Source organism: Coregonus lavaretus, assembly GCF_964263955.1.
Source record: "Coregonus lavaretus genome assembly, chromosome: 4".
Classification (NCBI taxonomy): domain Eukaryota; kingdom Metazoa; phylum Chordata; class Actinopteri; order Salmoniformes; family Salmonidae; genus Coregonus; species Coregonus lavaretus.
This window is the reverse complement of record NC_139991.1, coordinates 60,868,872-60,885,165: the sequence shown is the minus strand read 5'-3', so window position 1 is coordinate 60,885,165 and position 16,294 is coordinate 60,868,872.

Here is a 16,294-nt window from a genome sequence, read left to right as displayed (position 1 = left end):
ACCAGGCCTGCTATTCATAGCAGACTTCGAAAAGGCATTTGATAAAGTACGACTGGGGTTTATATATAAATGCCTGGAGCATTTCAATTTTGGACAATCTCTTATAAAATGGGTCAAAATCATGTATAGTAACCCTAGGTGTAAAATAGTAAATAATGGCTATTTCTCAGAAAGTTTTAAACTGTCAAGAGGAGTGAAACAAGGTTGTCCACTATTGGCATATCTATTTATTGTGGCCATCGAGATGTTAGCTATTAAAATCAGATCCAATAATAATATCAGAGGATTAGAAATCCAGGGCTTAAAAACAAAGGTGTCATTGTACGCTGATGATTCATGTTTTCTTTTAAATCCACAACTAGAATCCCTCCACAGCCTTTTAGAGGATCTAGATACATTTTCTAACCTCTCTGGATTACAACCAAATTATGACAAATGTACTATATTACGTATTGGATCACTAAAAAATACAATTTTTACATTACCATGTAGTTTACCAATAAAATGGTCTGATGGTGATGTGGATATACTCAGAATACATATCCCAAAGGAAATAAATGATCTCACTTCAATACATTTTAATAGAAAGTTAGCAAAAATAGATAAGATCTTGCTACCATGGAAAGGTAAATACCTGTCAATTTGTGGAAAAATCACCCTGATTAACTCTTTAGTATTATCCCAGTTTACCTATTTGCTTATGGTCTTGCCTACGCCTAGCGAACAGTTTTTTAAATTATATGAGAAAAAAATATTCAATTTTATTTGGAACGGCAAGCCAGACAAAATTAAAAGGGCCTATTTATATAATGAATATGAATTCGGAGGACAGAAATGATTAAATATTAAAGCATTAGACCTATCACTAAAAGCTTGAGTCATACAAAAGTTATACTTAAATCCGAACTGGTTCTCAAGCAAATTAGTAAGATTGTCTCACCCAATGTTCAAGAATGGCCTTTTTCCCTTTATTCAGATTACAACCACTCATTTTCAGTTATTTGAAAAGGAAATCATCTCCCAAATATCACTATTTCTAAAACAAGCCATAGAAAGTTGGTTGCAATTTCAATTTAATCCTCCAGAAACGACAGAACAAATAATGCAACAAATATTGTGGTTAAATTCAAATATACTAATTGACAAAAAACCTTTATTTTTTGAGAGAATCTTTAAAAAAGGTATAATCTTCGCAAATGATATCATCGGTAGGACTGGTGGAGTTATGTCGCACATGCAGCTAACAAAAACATATGGAAATGTCTGCTCTACCCAAAATTACAACCAAATAATTGCAGCCTTACCGCAAAAGTGGAAGAGGAAAGTGGAAGGGGGAGAAAGTAAGGAACTTGTCTGTCGGCCTTGCATTAAAGAACATAATTGGTTAAGGAAAACTGTGATAAATAAAAAAGTATATCAGTTTCACTTAAGGACCAAAGGATTGACAGCCGTCCCATATAGATTGCAAAATAGTTGGGAAAAGATTTTTTGACGTACCGATCCCATGGCATAGTGTTTATGAACTGACACGCAAAACGACACCGGATTCAAAAATTAGAATCTTTCAATTTAAATTATTATATACAATTCTTGCTACCAATAGAATGTTATTTATATGGGGGATACAATCTTCCCAGCTCTGCAGATTTTGGTGTGAGGAGACAGAATCATTGGATCATTTGTTTTGGTTCTGTCCATTTGTAGCTTGTTTTTGGACACAGGTCCAGGAATGGCTAAAGGATTGCAATATTTACCTGGAGCTAACCTTGCTGATAGCATTACTGGGTGATCTGAAAAGTCATAGTCAATCGATCAATAATATAATGATACTTTTAGCAAAAAAAAATATTTTTAATTCACAATCTGTAGAAGCAATGAGAATAGAAAGGTTCAGAACTTTTGTAAAACATCACAGTACGGTTGAAATATATATGGCAAATAGAAATCCAATATGGATGGTGTTAAGAGATAGATGGGGGGTATTGAATGGAGTTGAAGGATGGGACTAATAACAAATAACAACAAATAATAACAAGATAACTAATAATGTATGCATACAGTGTCCATAATAAGTATATAGGTTGTATGTTGGGAGCTTTTGGGAAAGAGCACAGTTAGAAAGATATGGCATATACAGTGGGGAAAAAATGTATTTAGTCAGCCACCAATTGTGCAAGTTCTCCCACTTAAAAAGATGAGAGAGGCCTGTAATTTTCATCATAGGTACACGTCAACTATGACAGACAAAATGAGATTTTTTTTCTCCAGAAAATCACATTGTAGGATTTTTAATGAATTTATTTGCAAATTATGGTGGAAAATAAGTATTTGGTCAATAACAAAAGTTTCTCAATACTTTGTTATATACCCTTTGTTGGCAATGACACAGGTCAAACGTTTTCTGTAAGTCTTCACAAGGTTTTCACACACTGTTGCTGGTATTTTGGCCAATTCCTCCATGCAGATCTCCTCTAGAGCAGTGATGTTTTGGGGCTGTCGGTGGGCAACACAGACTTTCAACTCCCTCCAAAGATTTTCTATGGGGTTGAGATCTGGAGACTGGCTAGGCCACTCCAGGACCTTGAAATGCTTCTTACGAAGCCACTCCTTCGTTGCCCGGGCGGTGTGTTTGGGATCATTGTCATGCTGAAAGACCCAGCCATGTTTCATCTTCAATGCCCTTGCTGATGGAAGGAGGTTTTCACTCAAAATCTCACGATACATGGCACCATTCATTCTTTCCTTTACACGGATCAGTCGTCCTGGTCCCTTTGCAGAAAAACAGCCCCAAAGCATGATGTTTCCACCCCCATGCTTCACAGTAGGTATGGTGTTCTTTGGATGCAACTCAGCATTCTTTGTCCTCCAAACACGACGAGTTGAGTTTTTACCAAAAATATCTATTTTGGTTTCATCTGACCATATGACATTCTCCCAATCCTCTTCTGGATCATCCAAATGCACTCTAGCAAACTTCAGACGGGTCTAGACATGTACTGGCTTAAGCAGGGGGACACGTCTGCACTGCAGGATTTGAGTCCCTGGCGGCATAGTGTGTTACTGATGGTAGGCTTTGTTACTTTGGTCCCTGCTCTCTGCAGGTCATTCACTAGGTCTCCCCGTGTGGTTCTGGGATTTTTGCTCACCGTTCTTATGATCATTTTGACCCCACGGGGTGAGATCTTGCGTGGAGCCCCAGATCGAGGGAGATTATCAGTGGTCTTGTATGTCTTCCATTTCCTAATAATTGCTCCCACAGTTGATTTCTTCAAACCAAGCTGCTTACCTATTGCAGATTCAGTCTTCCCAGCCTGGTGCAGGTCTACAATTTTGTTTCTGGTGTCCTTTGACAGCTCTTTGGTCTTGGCCATAGTGGAGTTTGGTGTGTGACTGTTTGAGGTTGTGGACAGGTGTCTTTTATACTGATAACAAGTTCAAACAGGTGCCATTAATACAGGTAACGAGTGGAGGACAGAGGAGCCTCTTAAAGAAGAAGTTACAGGTCTGTGAGAGCCAGAAATCTTGCTTGTTTGTAGGTGACCAAATACTTATTTTCCACCATAGTTTGCAAATAAATTCATAAAAAATCCTACAATGTGATTTTCTGGATTTTTTCCCCTCAATTTGTCTGTCATAGTTGATGTGTACCTATGATGAAAATTACAGGCCTCTCTCATCTTTTTAAGTGGGAGAACTTGCACAATTGGTGGCTGACTAAATACTTTTTTTCCCCACTGTAGAAGCAAACCGGATGGACATCATGAAAATGATCGGAGAGGTTGAGAGTAGAAGAAGTTCAGGAGCAAAAACAAATAAAATTGAATTATTGTAAAATTGACTGTGTCCATAAGGTGTAGATAGTAAGTATAGGCTGGAAGTAGAGGGCATTGTTGTTCACTAATTTACCCCAAGTAGGGAAAGGATGGTGGGGTTGAAAAGGAATAAAGGGGAGTATATATATAAAAAACATGGGGGATTGGAAGTGATGCAGACAATTACATTGATGGAAGTTACAATCTATCTGCAATATTAAGCTGATCTACCCCCCATAGAAAAAATAAATAAATATATATATATATATATATATATATATACAGTGGGGAGAACAAGTATTTGATACACTGCCGATTTTGCAGGTTTTCCTACTTACAAAGCATGTAGAGGTCTGTAATTTTGATCATAGGTACACTTCAACTGTGAGAGACGGAATCTAAAACAAAAATCCAGAAATTCACATTGTATGATTTTTAAGTAATTAATTTGCATTTTATTGCATGACATAAGTATTTGATACATCAGAAAAGCAGAACTTAATATTTGGTACAGAAACCTTTGTTTGCAATTACAGAGATCATACGTTTCCTGTAGGTCTTGACCAGGTTTGCACACACTGCAGCAGGGATTTTGGCCCACTCCTCCATACAGACCTTCTCCAGATCCTTCAGGTTTCGGGGCTGTCGCTGGGCAATACGGACTTTCGGCTCTCTCCAAATATGTTCTATTGGGTTCGGGTCTGGAGACTGGCTAGGCCACTCCAGGACCTTGAGATGCTTCTTACGGAGCCACTCCTTAGTTGCCCTGGGTGTGTGTTTCGGGTTGTTGTCATGCTGGAAGACCCAGCCACGACCCATCTTCAATGCTCTTACTGAGGGAAGGAGGTTGTTGGCCAAGATCTTGCGATACATGGCCCCATCCATCCTCCCCTCAATACGGTGTAGTCGTTTTGTCCCCTTTGCAGAAAAGCATCCCCAAAGAATGATGTTTCCACCTCCATGCTTCACGGTTGGGATGGTGTTCTTGGGGTTGTACTCATCCTTCTTCTTCCTCCAAACACGGCGAGTGGAGTTTAGACCAAAAAGCTCTATTTCTGTCTCATCAGACCACAGGACCTTCTCCCATTCCTCCTCTGGATCATCCAGATGGTCATTGGCAAACTTCAGACGGGCCTGGACATGCGCTGGCTTGAGCATGGGGACCTTGCGTGCGCTGCAGGATTTTAATCCATGACGGCGTAGTGTGTTACTAATGGTTTTCTTTGAGACTGTGGTCCCAGCTCTCTTCAGGTCATTGACCAGGTCCTGCCGTGTAGTTCTGGGCTCATCTTGAACTTCTTCCATTTTCTAATAATTGCGCCAACAGTTGTTGCCTTCTCACCAAGCTGCTTGCCTATTGTCCTGTAGCCCATCCCAGCCTTGTGCAGGTCTACAATTTTATCCCTGATGTCCTTACACAGCTCTCTGGTCTTGGCCATTGTGGAGAGGTTGGAGTCTGTTTGATTGAGTGTGTGGACAGGTGTCTTTTATACAGGTAACGAGTTCAAACAGGTGCAGTTAATACAGGTAATGAGTGGAGAACAGGAGGGCTTCTTAAAGAAAAACTAACAGGTCTGTGAGAGACGGAATTCTTACTGGTTGGTAGGTGATCAAATACTTATGTCACGCAATAAAATGCAAATTAATTACTTAAAAATCATACAATGTGATTTTCTGGATTACAGACCTCTACATGCTTTGTAAGTAGGAAAACCTGCATAATCGGCAGTGTATCAAATACTTGTTCTCCCCACTGTATATATATATATATACAGGGGCGGCAGGTAGCTTAGTGGTTAAGAGCGTTGTGCCAGTAACCGAAAGGTCGCTGGTTCTAATCGCCGACTAGGTGAAAAATCTGTTGATGTGCCCTTGAGCAAGGCACTTAACCCTAATTGCTCCTGTAAGTCGCTCTGGTTAAGAGTGTCTGCTAAATAATGTAAAATGTAAATATATATATATATATATATACAGTGGCAAGTTCGATGTATTAGTAGCCAAGTAACATTAGGACAGTGGCTAGCTAACATACCGGTACATACAAACAACTGCTGTAATGATATGCTATGCGGTTCTTAAGGCTAGCGAAGCTAACAAATTACCAGACACCGTAACGTACATTATTTGAAAAGGCATTACTTTATTACATTGCTCAACATTTTCTTAACATTTGTCATAATTAGTTAAAGTAATTAATTTCTATCTGCTCTTGTCGGACTTCGGCTGCATATTTTCCACAATTTTCTTCAAATCTGAAAATGTTGTGAAGCCACGTCCATTTTCTGAAGAATTGCATTATGGGCCCCAAAATCACGGAAATAGTGTCCACTGCTTGTATACTTCATATTTTGCCGAATGTATTACATCATCCGGGAACTTATGTCATACTAACTATATCCATACTATGACTAATAAGTATACTACATACTCAATTTACGTCACAAATATTACGGTTAGTGCGGTTAGTATGAGTATTCGAACTCAGCTAGTGACTGTGATGTACGGTTCATAGCGTCACTTGGAAGAGCAAATGAAATGGTAGGACGGACAACCCAGCTTCAAGTGGTTTCAGATTTCACATATTATGTCACACAGGCGTAGAAAATATACTCTGTGTCCGTGGGAACCAGGGCTATTGCTCAATGCAAGCCATTTCAATCTATGGTGTCCACATGTTATAGGAGGTGGTCGCTGTTCCGGAGCGACCCACTAGGTGTCATCCTCCGAAAACCTTTGGCACCTCCTCACTCACAGTCTGGACTAGTCATGATCGTATTGGTGTCACCTGTGTCTACCTGTTCACCTGTGTATTTATGCCCTCACATCCCTGTGTTCCCTTGCTCAGTTTTCTCTGCTAGTTTCTCTATGTCCAGCAGTACTACTCAGTGTCTGATCGGAGACCTATGAACAGGTACTTGAGAAGTGTTCTCCCTGTTTCGTTATTTGTTTCAGTCTTAGGTAGTATTTCGTAGTTTGGCTGTCAGACGGTTTTTGGAGACTTATTAGCTCCGCCTTTCTTTTATCGTGATAAGTCAGTTATTTTGTATTCTGGCTTCGGGACCACCAGTAAAGATCCTTGTTTAACCATCTCTGCCTACTGCCTACTGTATATCCTGCACCGCACCTGGGTCACACCTCACACCAACCCTTACATCCACAGATTGATTTATAAGCGAAAATGACGGTCGGAACCAGTACCAGAACCACGCAGGTCTTCTAAACAGGGGACTTTACATCTAAGAGGTTTTAAACAGCATACCTTTGTATTTGTTTTTGTATTTATTATGGATCCCCATTAGCTGCTGCCAAGGCATAAAAATAAATAAAGATAGTTGCACAGTCTATAAAAACACCAACATTTCGGCATCACTGTGCCTTCTTCAGGGTAATGTCATGGATGTTTGAACCAGGTTATGTAGACAAACAGTGCAATTAATGCAACCAATGAAAATAGTGAGGGGTGTGTGTGGATATTTTTTCAGTAGACCATACAGAGCTATGGTACCGAGTGGTACCCTAGGTCAGACCATAGGTTCTGTGTAAGTCTATCTTAATTCTACAAAAACTCTGGAAGAACTTTGATTTTTAATAAGTATAGTGATAAATGTGTCATAATTATTAGATTGATTAGAATGAATTGAGTGAAACTGTTAAAAGACAATAGTTTCCAGCATATAGAATATTAGGCTATTGCTATCATATGGAAACATAATTAGATATTGTACATAATATTAGCATCAACATACATTATTGTTTAATTTATTTTCACATATATATTTAATTGTTTCCAGTTTCATTAAATTGTTGTTTACATGTAATCTTTTGGTTCAACCATAATGCATAATAAGCATCATCAACAGGGGGAACATATTGGGTGTACGCTGATAAGCTGTAGAAAGAATATATTCATTTATAAGACTTGTTCATAAAGAAGAGAGAAGAAAGAAGGATTGTTCATAAGAATGACCTGAGATCAGTTAATATTCAGACCACTAGGGGTCAATGTTTTTAGACAGGATATCCAGTAGGCCTCCCTCTGTAGTAGTAGGATCTCCATGTTACCTCCTCTCCTTGGTAGAGCAACATGGTCAATGCCTGTGTATTGGAGGGAGGAGATAGGATTGTTAGCTTCAACGAAGTGAACTGCTACTGGACAGTGTTCTTTCACCTGATTGAACTACGGTGTAAAGCTTTTAAATGTCTTTCCTTTGTCCTACGTAGGCTTTCCCACATGAACAGGTGATGAGATAGATCCCTTTGTCTTGCATGAGATGACACCCCTAACAGGGATTTTTCTAACTTTGTATGGGTGTCCGAAGAAGGATGTTTTTGTAATGCTATTGCAATGTGCGCATGAGCCACATTTGTAGTTCCCATTTGGAATGGGTGTCAAGAGCGTCTGAGTGGGCTCAGGGGGCAGGTCAGATCTCACTAAGCTATCCCCAATATTGCGACAATAACACTGTCATGACATTATCTTATAACTAGACATGACTGTTTTGTATCTAACTGTATGAGCAGGGTGTCAAATAAAGGTTTACCATTGGACCATGGTCTGATAAAGCGTATGTAAATATCTGTTTTCAGGTGATGATGTCACTGACCTGTGAGCTCACAGCCCATCAGGTGCACCCGATTAGACTACAATCACCCCATTAAAAGGTGGAAATCATCTTACCAATCACACCATTCATATGGTGAATGTGGTACCCCACATGCCACATGTGTGGCATGCGTTACCTTTGACGAGAGTTTCTATTGCACAGATTCACGTAACGGTAAGTCACTTTTGCTTTTGGATTTTCTTATTTTTTTGTGGTTTTATGGCGGACTACAACCCAAAAAGCTGTGTTGCTGCCACCTACTGGATACGGTGATTCCAAGCGCATACACCCTAAATGTTGCATAATCCTAGTCAAAAGCTTTGTGAAACATCAGAGACATATGGGATTTTCTGGCTTCTTGCCTTCCTTGAGTTTGTGATCAACTATATGTATTTTATCTGATTCTTCATAACTGTCCTTGTTTCAGAATTATACAACAATTCCCAAATTTGGGAAAACAAACATCTTTATCCTGGGTAAAGAAATTCCAATTAGAGTGAAGGCTCTGAGGCGAAAGAGGCACATTGTTCCTCAGTGCTGCACCTCCGGCTCTGAACCCCTTCAGGCCCAAAGGGAGGACCATAGTCTGGCTACAAGTCATACCCCGACTACCAGTGCTCAGAGGAGGAAAGGGGAAACAGTGGCTGCATGGAGAGAGATTAGGGAGCAGCTGCACAACATCCTTGTGGAGAACATGGCCTCAGTAAAATCCATCTGCTCCATGTGTGGGATCGATACAGAGATAATATGGCGGTGCAGTGACTGTGGGGCTGAGACAATATTTTGCTCTGACTGTGTTGTGGCCACCCATAAAGACAAAAACATTGTCCACTACCTGGAGATCTGGCAGGTAATTATCATTTACAATGTTTGATCATGTGCCCAATTGACAAATAAACTAATTTCTCAAACATAAGTTAATTGAAATGGTCAGTGCCTGAGGCCTTCGCAGAGGTTTATCCCACGAAGGATCACTGTCATCACTTTTAAACCAAGTATTTGTACTATTTGCAGTTGCACTTCAACTGATCAACTAAATGTATTTGCTCGCTATGTCTGTCTCTTTCTGTCTCTCTGTCTATCTGATACATATTTCCACCCACAACTTACATATTTTCACCAGGTCATGCTTTTTAAACATGGCCAAATTATTGAAACCAAGCCCAAACTCTTAACCAATACTCTTCCTCTTAAATAATAATAAGCCATTTAGCAGACGCTTTTATCCAAAGCGACTTACAGTCATGTGCGCATACATTTTTACGTATGGGTGGTCCCGGGGATCGAACCCACTACCCTGGTGTTACAAGCGCCATGCTCTATCAATTGAGCTACAGAGGACCACATCCTCTTAAGGATGGTCAATTTGAAAAGACCCTTCCGTTTTCAATCGAATGGCACTGGAGGTGAAGAGATGGCCATAAGTGCTCACTCTACCACAGTAGACTTCTGAGGGTATTTGATGACTTTGGTAAGTAATAAAGCATTTGTTTGTAATATCTTACAGTAAACAAAAACCTTTCAACTTCATCTACATAACCTTTTTAGTGTCAAAAATATATACATTACTCGACAAGTTCAAGACAATTTTCTTTTCATTTTCAAATGATATTTTATTTTTATTTTATTTCACCTTTATTTAACCAGGTAAACCAGTTGAGAACAAGTTCTCATTTACAACTGCGACCTGGCCAAGATAAAGCAAAGCAGTGCGATAAAAACAACAACACAGTTACATATGGGGTAAACAAAACAAAGTCAAAAATACAACAGAAATACATATAATATACAGTGTGCAAATTTAGCAAGTTATGGAAGTAAGGCAATAAAATAGGCTATAGTGCAAAAATAATTACAATTTAGTAATAACACTGGAATGATGTGCAAGAGATGATGTGCAAATAGAGATACTGGGGTACAAATGAGCAAAATAAATAACAATATAGGGATGAGGTAGTTGGGCGGGCTAATTTCAGATGGGCTGTGTACAGGTGCAGTGATCGGTAAGGTGCTCTGACAACTGATGCTTAAAGTTAGTGAGGGAGATAAGTGTCTCCAGCTTCAGAGATTTTTGCAATTTGTTCCAGTCATTGGCAGCAGAGAACTGGAAGGAATTGCGGCCAAAGGAGGTGTTGGCTTTGGGGATGACCAGTGAGATATACCCGCTGGAGCGCAGACTACGGGTGGGTGTTGCTATGGTGACCAATGAGCTAAGATAAGGCGGGGATTTGCCTAGCAGTGATTTATAGATGGCCTGGAGCCAGTGGGTTTGGCGACGAATATGTAGTGAGGACCAGCCAACAAGAGCGTACAGGTCACAGTGATGGGTATTATATGGGGCTTTGGAGACAAAACGGATGGCACTGTGATAGACAACATCCAATTTGCTGAGTAGAGTGTTGGAGGCTATTTTGTAAATGACATCGCCGAAGTCAAGGATCGGTAGGATAGTCAGTTTTACGAGGGCATGTTTGGCAGCATGAGTGAAGGAGGCTTTGTTGCGAAATAGGAAACCGATTCTAGATTTAACTTTGGATTGGAGATTCTTAATGTGAGTCTGGAAGGAGAGTTTACAGTCTAACCAGACACCTAGATATTTGTAGTTGTCCACATACTCTAGGTCAGACCCGTCTAGAGTAGTGATTCTAGTCGGGTGGGCGGGTGCAAGCAGCGTTCGGTTGAAGAGCATGCATTTAGTTTTACTAGTGTTTAAGAGCAGTTGGAGGCTACTGAAGGAGTGTTGTATGGAATTGAAGCTCGTTTGGAGGTTTGTTAACACAGTGTCCAATGAAGGGCCAGATGTATACAAAATGGTGTCGTCTGCGTAGAGGTGGATCTGAGAGTCACCAGCAGCAAGAGCGACGTCATTGATATACACAGAGAAAAGAGTCGGCCCAAGAATTGAACCCTGTGGCACCCCCATAGAGACTGCCATAGGTCCAGACAACAGGCCCTCCGATTTGACACATTGAACTCTATCTGAGAAGTAGTTGGTGAACCAGGCGAGGCAGTCATTTGAGAAACCAAGGCTATTTAGTCTGCCAATAAGAATGCGGTGGTTGACAGAGTCGAAAGCCTTGGCCAGGTCAATGAAAACGGCTGCACAGTACTGTCTATTATCGATCGCGGTTATAATATCGATTAGGACCTTGAGCGTGGCTGAAGTGCACCCATGACCAGCTCGGAAACCGGATTGCATAGCGGAGAAGGTACGGTGGGATTCGAAATGGTCGGTGATCTGTTTGTTGATTTGGCTTTCAAAAACTTTTGAAAGGCAGGGCAGGATGGATATGGGTCTGTAACAGTTTGGATCTAGAGTGTCACCCCCTTTGAAGAGGGGGATGACCGCGGCAGCTTTCCAATCTCTGGGGATCTCAGACGTTACGAAAGAGAGGTTGAACAGGCTAGTAATAGGGGTTGCGACAATTTCGGCGGCTAGTTTTAGAAAGAAAGGGTCCAGATTGTCTAGCCCAGATGATTTGTAGGGGTCCAGATTTTGCAGCTCTTTTAGAACATCAGCTGTCTGGATTTGTGTGAAGGAGAAGCGGGGGGGGGCATGGGCAAGTTGCAGCGGAGGGTGCAGAGCTGGTGGCCGGGGTAGTGGTAGCCAGGTGGAAAGCATGGCCAGCCGTAGCAAAATGCTTGTTGAAATTCTCGATTATTGTAGATTTATCGGTGGTGATAGTGTTTCCTAGCCTCAGTGCAGTGGGCAGCTGGGAGGAAGTGCTCTTATTTTCCATGGACTTTACAGTGTCCCAAAACTTTTTGGAGTTAGTGCTACAGGATGCAAATTTCTGTTTGAAAAAGTTAGCCTTTGCTTTCCTAACTGCTTGTGTATATTGGTTCCTAACTTCCCTGAAAAGTTGCATATCGCGGGGGCTATTTGATGCTAATGCAGTACGCCACAGGATGTTTTTGTGCTGGTCAAGGGCAGTCAAGTCTGAGGAGAACCAGGGGCTATATCTGTTCTTAGTTCTGTATTTTTTGAATGGGGCATGTCTATTTAAGATTGAGAGGAAATTACTTTTAAAGAACAACCAGGCATCCTCTACTGACGGAATGAGATCTATATCCATCCAGGATACCTGGGCCAGGTCAATTAAGAAGGCCTGCTCGCTGAAGTGTTTTTGGGAGCCTTTGACAGTGATGAGGGGTGGTCGTTTGACCGCGGACCCGTTACGGACGCAGGCAATAAGGCAGTGATCGCTGAGATCCTGGTTGAAGACAGCGGAGGTGTATTTAGAGGGTAAGTTAGTCAGGATGATATCTATGAGGGTACCCATGTTTACGGATTTAGGGTTGTACCTGGTAGGTTCGTTGATAATTTGTGTGAGATTGAGGGCATCTAGTTTAGATTGTAGGATGGCCGGGGTGTTAAGCATATCCCAATTTAGGTCACCAAGCAGTACGAACTCTGAGGATAGATGGGGGGCAATCAATTCACATATGGTGTCCAGGGCACAGCTGGGGGCTGAGGGGGGTCTGTAGCAAGCGGCAACAGTGAGAGATTTATTTCTGGAAAGGTGGATTTTTAGAAGTAGAAGCTCAAACTGTTTGGGCACAGACCTGGATAGTATGATGGAGCTCTGCAGGCTATCTCTACAGTAGATTGCAACTCCACCCCCTTTGGCAGTTCTATCTAGACGGAAAATGTTATAGTTGGGGATGGAAATTTCAGAATTTTTGGTGGCCTTCCTAAACCAGGATTCAGACACTGCTAGAACATCAGGGTTGGCGGAGTGTGCTAACGCAGTGAATAACTCAAACTTAGGAAGGAGGCTTCTGATATTTATGTGCAGAAAACCAAGACTTTTACGGTTACAGAAGTCAACAAATGATAGCTCCTGGGGAGTAGGAGTGATACTGGGGGCTGCAGGGCCTGGGTTAGCCTCTACATCACCAGAGGAACAGAGGAGGACTAGAATAAGGATACGACGAAAGGCTTTAAGAACTGGTCTTCTAGTGCGTTGGGTACATAGAATAAAGGGGGCAGTTCTCCGGGCGTTGTAGAAAAGATTCAGGGCATTATGTACAGAAAAGAATATGGAAGGATATGAGTACAGTTCAGGTAACCCTAAGCGTTGGGTAACAATGAAAGAGATAGCGTCATTTGAGGCATCGATTGAGCCGGTCTCGGCGTGTATGGGGGGAGGAATAAAGGAACTATATGAGGCAGTTTGAGAGGGACTAGGGGTTCTACATTGAAATTGTATAATAACAACTAACCCAAACAGCAATAGGCAAGGCATAATTGACATGGGAGAGAGGCATAAAGCAGTCACATGTGTTATTAGAGAGAGCTAAGACACAACTGGAAATAGCGATAACGTTTGGGCTAAGACTAAACAGAATAAACAGGACAGGGTACCGTGTAAAGGAACAGTCCAGCAGGCATCAGCTGTGCAGCTGAGTGATCATAAGGTCCAGTGAACAGCAATATGTGAGTCCGAGAGCAGTTCAAATTGGTGCTTCAGCACAGCTAGCAGGGAGCACAGTTGTAGTTTGCGTGTGCTAGCGGGCCGGGGCTGGCAGATGGATCTTCGTGGTCGTCGCAACGGGAAGCCTGTTGAAACCACATCAGACTATTTCGTCGGCAAACCAGTCGTGTTGGATCGGCGGGGCTCAGTGTCAACACTAGGAGGTCCCGTCCGGTTGACAGAGAGGTAGATAGCCGGGAGATGGGCCTGAGGCTAGCTCAAGGCTAACTGGTGCTTGCTATAGGGCAATGGTAATGGTAATCAGCCAACAACAGGTTGCAGCTAGCTAGCTGGTTGTGATGATCCGGCGCTAGGGTCCAGTGATTCCGGCAGAAAGTCCAATAAGCTCTGGGTCGATAGCACGCTGGGTCGATAGCACGCTGTGCAGACTGGCCGACGAATTGTCCAGGCTAGAGCTAGAGCTGGCTGGTGGATAGTGTAGGCCACGGACAGTGGTGAAGACGTGAAGACGCTAACGGTGACTAATAACAGGTAGCCACTATTTTCAGCTTACGGTTCTTGATGAAAGTTATAAAGAAATAATAGAATCCTTTCCACGTTGGGTGAGGCGGGTTGCAGGAAAGTATATTTAGTTAAAGAATGAAAGTAAAAAATTTAGAAATATAGACAAAAAAAACAAGAAACGGGATATTTACACAGGACGAAAAATAAAAGCGACCCACTTGATTATGCCTTATGCCTTAATTGTTGTAGCATAACTGTGTTCTGATGTCATAACTGGAACAATAAGAAACTACTACTGGATATAGTCCATGGGATAGTTTTTGTTGTCATGGGAGACTTTTAAAACCAATTGTTTGGCTGGCCACCACTTTACAACTCAGAAGGCATGGTTTTGCAGATAGTAAAAGTGAACTAAACAGTTTCGGTAAGCGATTGCTGGTTTCAAGGTGAAATCATTGAAGGAGAAAACTTAAAAGCTCCGTTTTGAGTTACAGCAGCTGACAATCTGCAACGGATGTTGTTTATATAAAGCATTATGCATCCATCAACTCAGTGGCCTTGGGGTTCGTGTCGGCCCTGAGATTGGAAGGTTGGGTTAGATCCCCAGTTTAGTCATACCTAAGACTCTAAAAATCAGGACCCAATGCATCTCTACTTGGCACTCTGCATTAAGCAGATGGATTTGGGGGAAAGGCATTGCGATAGACTAGAGTCCTGTCCAGGGAGTGTACTTGTATATCAAGCTGCCTCACACTACTGAAATAGGAGATAGGCTTCTGCCCTATGGGCTGTTATGGCTGGGACAAGGCTAATTATGATGCATCCAGAGGTAACATTATTTCCCCTACATTTTCCACCAAACCTAAACTTGTTAAGGTTGTTGATTATGTTTACTATGTGAAATGCAAAGTTGTCTATGTTGTTGACCCCGAATATACTGTATATATATATATATATATATATATACCATATTCAACAATAGGAACAAGTCAACTCATATCAGAGCCGGTTCTATGATATTTCTGGGTGGGCGGACACAATAATCAATTATATATTTTTCTATTTCTGAACTTGTTTCAGTTGCTAATGGTCTATTGTTGGACGGTAATAGAGTAATTGTATAGCAGCTTTTGTCATTTTTTAATATTTTTTTGTTTAGATTGGATTACCTTTAACTTATTTTTTTGTCTGTATTATCTTTAATCAATGCATGGTCAAGGTATTGCCTGTCCAAAAGGCTTGCCACGGTCGGTAGTAGCATAAAAACCAATGTGATGAACTACAACCTGAGGAGACAAGGTTTATCATCACAGCTCTCACAGACCCTGGTGTATATACAATTAGGCTACATCATATACGCCTACAAACACAATAGTATTTACAATGGATAGCAAAAACACAATAATCACAGGAATGGCTTCCGACCAAACTCTACATTGACACCGAAGGGAGGGAGGGTCTTTAAATTAAATAGCCAGGCGGCCTCTCGTTTTATCAATAAATAGCAGAGGTGCATAAAGATGTACTTACCACAAATTCCTTGTTTTGCCAAGTTCGCCGTATATTACATTGCTGTCCGTTACTCTTTTTTTTTTATGCCAATTTTAGCTCCAAGACGGCAGCAATTTGAAAAATGAAAAAGTAGATTGTGCTGATTTACTGGCACATTGAACCATGTCGCGCACCGTAGTTTACAAACTCAGTGGATAGTGCTAAAACAATTATGTCATATGTGAATTCTGCCATCTTTATGCACGTTCGCCATTGTCAAGGTCACCCCCTCTCCTAGGGAGGGTGACGTGTACAATGTCGATATAGCATATATCAAAGAGAGAAAATAGAGTGGTTAGCTTCTAAAAAATGGACAGGAGATACGGTGCTCAGAGATTCTTACTTTTAGTTTGCACTTTGTTTTGCCCACATAATTTTAAGCACA